The sequence below is a fragment of the Chlamydotis macqueenii genome, chromosome 15 (assembly GCF_036417535.1).
Source record: "Chlamydotis macqueenii isolate bChlMac1 chromosome 15, bChlMac1.mat, whole genome shotgun sequence".
Taxonomy (NCBI): domain Eukaryota; kingdom Metazoa; phylum Chordata; class Aves; order Otidiformes; family Otididae; genus Chlamydotis; species Chlamydotis macqueenii.
The window spans coordinates 12,493,695-12,499,694 of NC_141570.1; the positions used below are offsets into that span (position 1 = coordinate 12,493,695).

Here is a 6,000-nt window from a genome sequence, read left to right on the forward strand (position 1 = left end):
GCTGCATTTTTGAGGTGGGCGATTTCCTCACTCCTCTGCTCGGGGAATGCTAACAGCCGTGTGGTTTGGAAGGAAGTCACGCTGCCGTAGCACTTCAGAAGTGCTTTAAAAAAATTAGCTACCGCATCCAACGCCTCCACACCCCGGCTCCCTACAGCAACATGCTTCCCAAGGCGGCTGGCGGCATTTCCCCGCCTTGTGGGAGCCTTGTCGGAGCGATGCTCCAGCCGGCCATGGGTTGCCCTTCCCATCACCTTCCCGGGAGGCAGCGCTGCCAAGAATGATGCCGGGTGCCGACGCAGGCCCAGAGCCTCGGGTCTCCCGATGCTGAGCCCTTGGGTGGGTGCTTGGTCCACAAAATGGAATGCAGGAGGCAGGTGCAGCAGGTGAGCTAGGGCAAAGGCAGCAAATTTCCCCAAATACGGATGCTGGTGCCTGCAGCAGGCCCAGGGTCACCACCCGGCAGACCGGGGTAGCGGCAGCTTTGCAGAGGTAATTACAGGATTAAGTGGAACAACACGGGGCGGGGAGGGAAGGGGGTTATTAGCCAGATTTGATCCTGGGACCTTTGCAGCATGGGAGCAGCCTTCTCTAATTAAAGCAGAGGTGGGGAGGCGTGAGCAGTGCTCCGCCGTCTGCTGCAGCCCTGCCACTGAAAACCGTGGGCTGAGAAGGCAGGAGATGGCTGAAGCCAAGCAGCCAGCATGGCCTGGGAGCGCAGGGGGAAAGCGGGCCGGGTTTCCCCTCCAGGCCAGGGCAGCATGGCATGCGGGCGCTGGCATTGCCCGAGGAAAGCACGGGGCCTTACTGGGAACTGGCTGAGACAGCAGGTGTGTGGTCCCCACGAGGTGCTACATCACCCCGTGCACAGCGATGAGGCCCTGGGTGCCAGCATGGGGCAGGGACGGAGCCCCTCACCCCGGACGGGGCACCGAAACACTCCTCACGGCAGGGCCACAGAACAGCGGGCAGAGAAACCCCGGGGGAAGAACCACAGTACCCAAGTGCTCAAGGGGATCCAGCAGCTGGGTCCGGAGTGCTCAGCCAGGGCCGATCAGGGCTCATCCCTGCGCTGTGCCACCCCCAGTAAAGCCCACCATCAGCTCAGGCGCCCTCTGAGCAGGAGGACATGGTGGGACAGGAGGGGACCCGAAGCAGAAGAGGAATGACACGCTCAGAGAAGCTGCAACCGGGCACAAACGACCAGAGCGTGTCCCTTAACCAGGGTGCCTCTGCTACCAGGCCTTGCCCATTCCCGTCTCATTATGGCCCTTTCTAACGAGGGCATCCCCGCTCCCATGCCACACGTGCTGGGGGAGCGACCCGCCGTGCCCCAGCCCCACAAACAGGACCCATCTTGGGGAGGTGCCAGGGTCCCCGCCGCCTCCCTCCCCTCTGCAGGTGCCCATCCCTCATCCCCCCACCCAACAAGGAGACTGCGCCAAACTGTGCTCCGGCCATGCATAAATCATTCCATGTGTCGCTGGGACAGAAAAAAAAAAAAAACAACACAACCGAGAAGGATTTAAAATGAAAGGAAAAACCCCACGCAGCCAAGGCGCTGGGATGGGGCTTGGCTTTCCGGAGGGAGGGAGCGCACAGCGGGGCGAGGCTGGAGGGATGTGGGGGGCCAGGCAGCACTAATGGAGCAACTGGTGCCCACTTGGGACGTGGCTAATGGCACCAAGGAGATGCCTCACTCTTCTTTACGAGTTCCCTCCTCTCTTCTGATGTTCAAATGTCAGAAGCTTCCGAGCGTGTACAGACCCATACCCGTGGAGCTGATCGCTCTGCGCAGCCCCCTGGGGTTTTCCAGCCCCTGATCCCCAAAGCGTGGGCTCACATGGGCCGTTAACGGCAGCGCCTGCCGGCAGGCGCTGCTGGCGATAGATATCACAAGGCTCCGTGGCAGGCCGGAGCCAGCATTACACACGCCATACGATACCCCGGCGGTGCCAGGAGACGCATACAAATCACGCTGCGCACGGGAAGGGATGGGCCAGATTCTGACCTCAGCCCCTCTGGCATCAGCCCGAAGTCACTCCATTCAGATCAGGCCAAACCAAGACGTAAGCGACTCCATTCAAATTCACACTGGCATACCTGTGGTCAGAATCTGGCCTGGCTTGAATTAGCTGCAGCCTGACGTTACAAAAGGCAGAAGCGGAGCCCAGATTCCCTAGGCTATCGAAAACAACAAAAAAAAAAAAAAAAAAGAACTCCACCATGAAGCAAACAGTCCCCAGGCTACACAGCCATGTGCACGGAGCTGTCAAAGGCGGGATGCTCAGATGTGTTCCTGCTCATCACGTGTTTTAGTAACTTGTAAGCTGCTCTGCGCAGGGGAAGGAGGGACCAGCCCCAGGCGCCCGGCCGGGACCTTCGCGCCAGGTCCCCCTCTGCTCACCACCAGCCCCGGGCAGAGGCGGTCCCGCTCCCAGGAGAGGAGATTTAAGCACAGCATCACCCCTACGCTGCAGAGCTGAGTCTGTTTTGCTGCAACACTCCGTTGCATCCCTTGGCCAGCGCAAGCTGGAGATCTTTCCTCGGGCTCCCAGTGCAACGGCTGCTCAAGAGGCACCCTGGCCTCGCAGGAGCAGAAAGCAGGGCTGCCTCGACGCTACCCGATTTATTAACCTCTTCTACCACTCAGCTTGTTGCTTCACCCAACTCTAAGCCCAGCCCAGCTCCCCAAAGCCCCTCGCACACTCCTGCCATGCTGCTCGGCTCTGTCGCGTGCTCTGGGATGCGTCCCTCGGGGTGCGGAGGGTTTTTTGCCCGTCGCTCCCAGCGGGCACGTGGGGCTTGCATGGTCCCTGCTCTGGAGTCTGCATCGCTCCAACCCCTTTCCACTCCATATGGGAATAAAGTGATCTGGTTTCCATAACGTCCCGTGTTGCCTTTTCACAACATGCCGGGCACAGATGTTGAAAATAGTCTGGATGAATGTTTAAAATGGTATTCAGAGATGACAACATTTGGCCGGCTTTGAAAGATCTCTCACATCGGGTAGAGGATGGCTCACGACAACAGGGCCGGAAACACGCTGCACTTTGACATCTCATTTTTTTTCCTCCCCCTCCCCTCCAGCTATTGCTACGATAGTTCATGCCCCTGGTATCACACAGCCTGTTATTGCTCGAGTGCCAGCCAAGCCCACTGCATTTGGAAGAGGCCGTCACGTACGTTTTTAAACATCACGGGGCAAAGCGGAATATGGAAAATGTGTCGCGTTTCCATACCGAGCGCAAGTGTCCTGCGCAGGCTCAGGGAGGGGCTCGTGGGGGCACAAAATAATTGCTTCCTTATGGAGCAGGGCCTGACTAACAGGGTGGGGGAATGGGAGGCAGACACCCTCAGCACGGTGGGCTGCTCCCCCACCGCAGGATGACGAAGCCACCTCAGCACGCGTCCCAAGGTCTGCGCCAATGCTCGCTTCCTTCCACACCTCTGTCAGCTGCCACCCAAGGTGGGATCTCTGTTCCAGCCTGCCCGGACTGTAGACACGATGTTCCAGCGCCCAGCGAGCCGCAGCAATGTCCCTCAGCCTGGTCTCCCAGCAGTGTGTGGTTCTGGTGGGCTCCTTGCTTCCAGGTCATGGTACCATCAGCTGCATCCCTGGGCCTGGCCTCCATCTTCCCCTGGGCTGCAGCCTCACCTCGGCTCCCGCCCAACCTGCCGTTACACCTGCCCTCTTCTCCGCGGGCAGCTGGCTCGCCTCCCTCCGTCCACACACGGGCAGAGGAGGAAGGGATGGTGGGACACACGCAGCCCACCCTGCGCTTGGGCTGCGGGACCTCCTATTCCCTCACCAGCTCTCTCCAGCCAGGTGGTCAGAAAAGCACAGCAGCTCCCTCTGTTTTATAAATGGGATATTGCAGAAAAAAAAATTAAAAAAAAAATTAATAAGGTGCCCTCCATCCATCCAAAGGCCTCGGAGGGTGTTTTCAGAGCATGGCTCAACCACATCCCTGCTGCACCGGTTACGGAGAGCTCCAGCCTCTCCTGGCTTCGCAAGCAGGGAACTCAGCCGGGGAAGAAGGATCCGGGCCACTTCCAGCCACCCGGGGTTGGCATGTCCAGGTCCACGCTCAGCTCAGCATCATCTCAGCCCAACTGCAGGTCCAACGCGAACAGTATGGATGGAGGTGGGGGTGCTCAGCCTAGCTTACGTCCCGCATGTTCCCAGGGTGAACTCACCTGAGAGAGGAGAATCCACGCACAAGCGCTGCCCGGCTGAGCAGGAAGCTGCTCCTGCTCCTCCTGCCCACAGGGCCTTCCTCGCCTACCCCGCTCAGCGAGAGCCAAGTGAGGCAGCAGACAGCCGAGCGCCGCGTTCCCCATCACGCCAGTTATTCCTTATCCCAAGAAAGGTATTTCCATCCACCCACTCTCCGGCGGGCCGGGGAAGCTGGGGGAGGGACAGCGTTTTGAAGAAACCAGGGTTCAGCAGCTCCAGGACAGAAAATCAAAAGCAAATCCGCCTAACAGCAGCCCAGCTTCCTTTCTCCTGGTGCCGCCACCCGCTCGCACATGGCCTGGCCACAACCGCCGACCCTCATCCGGGCTGTGGGTTGGAGCAGGGTGCTGGAGGGTGCTGTGGGGTCCCCCCCAGCTTGGCTTCAGCACAGGCACCTCACGCCAGAGCTCCTTCCAGAGGATGCGGGGGTCCACGCTCCCAGCCGCCCCGCCGAGGGGTCTGTGCTGGGATGCGAATGGCAACGGCCACAAACTCGGGTTGGTGGCCAAGGGTGAAGCCACCCTGCCGAGGTGCCCCGTGGCTTTGTGCGGGCGGGGGGGACAGCACGTGCGGGCCCCGTGCCGGCTCAGCCGGAGCTGGCAGTGCAGCCTGGCAGGGCTCCCGCCGCTGCCCGCACCCGTGCCCGCTCCCGCACCGGGGCCGGGGCTCCGCGCCTCGGGAGGGCCGGGGAGCGGGGGGTCCGGTCCTCCCGGCGGGGCGGGTGCTGCGACACCACGGGGCTCGTACAGCGCCAAGCACCCCCGCGTGTGTGTCCCCCCACCACCGCGTGATGACCCCCACCACCCCACCCCGCACCGGGCGGTGGCAGCGAGCCGGGCAGAGCCGGGACAAAGCGCGGAGCGACCGGATCTGCCCGCGGCCGGCAGCGGGGCGGAGGGGTCCCGTTTTCGCTGGTGAAAGGATGGAAAGGGAAATAAAGGTGGGGGGGGGGGGGGGGATAGAGGGTGGGGGGCCAGGGAGGGGGAGAAATAAAAGGCAGTGAGGTGGGAAGTTGCGGGAGCGGCTTACCGCGGCCGGGCAGGTAGCGGGGCCGGTCCGGGCGGCAGGTCCGGGGTCGGGGCGGCGAGAAGAGGCGACAGCAGGGCGGGGGGGCGTGGGGGCCGCTCCCCCTGCCCTCGGTTGATCGCAAGGGGAAAAAAAAAAAAAAAAAAGCAAAAAAAAAAAAGCAATAATAACAAATTGCCAGGGAAGGAATGGGAAGAAAAAAAAAAAAAAAAAAAAAAAAAGAGAAAGCAAAATAAGGCGAAATAGTGGAAAGCGGGAGTGCTGCTCCCGGCGGTGCGGGCGGGTCCCAGCGCCGTGCCCGCAGCCGGCCGTGCTCCCGCCCGCTCCCCCGCACCGCCCGCGGCTGCTCCGGCTGCGGGAGAGAGGCGGCAGGGAGGGGAGAAAAGCAGAAGAAAGGGGAAAAAAAAAAAAAAAAAAAAAAGAAAAAAGAAAAAAAAAAGCAAGAAGTGGAGAAACTGAGCCCCGGCCGCTGCCTGGAAGCGGAGTAAAAAGGCTCCAATAAACCCCGGGTTGAAAAGAAGGGAAAAGTCACCTCCCCGAGGAAATCAGAAGCAGATTTCGAGCCATTTAATCACATGCAGGGAGGTGTGTGCGCGCGTGTGTGTGCGTGTGTGTGTGTGTGCGTGTGCGCGCTGCCAGCCCAGCCTCCGCCCCCCGCCCGCCGGCACCGCGCTGCGAAGGGGCCGAGGAGAGGAAGGGCCCGGCCCCCGCCCTCCCACCCCGCGGGGGTGCCG

General features: G+C 61.2%; 1 protein-coding gene across 1 annotated transcript in view; it reads right to left on the minus strand.

Moving 5' to 3' along the window:
* The window catches only part of NTN3 (netrin 3), a 29,999-nt gene extending 24,645 nt beyond the window's left edge, over window positions 1–5,354 (minus strand). The window contains exon 1 of the mRNA XM_086759748.1: window positions 5,270–5,354. The gene's annotated coding sequence lies outside the window, so the exon portion shown is untranslated. The remainder of the gene's footprint in view (window positions 1–5,269) is intronic.
* Between the last annotated feature and the right edge of the window lie 646 nt (window positions 5,355–6,000).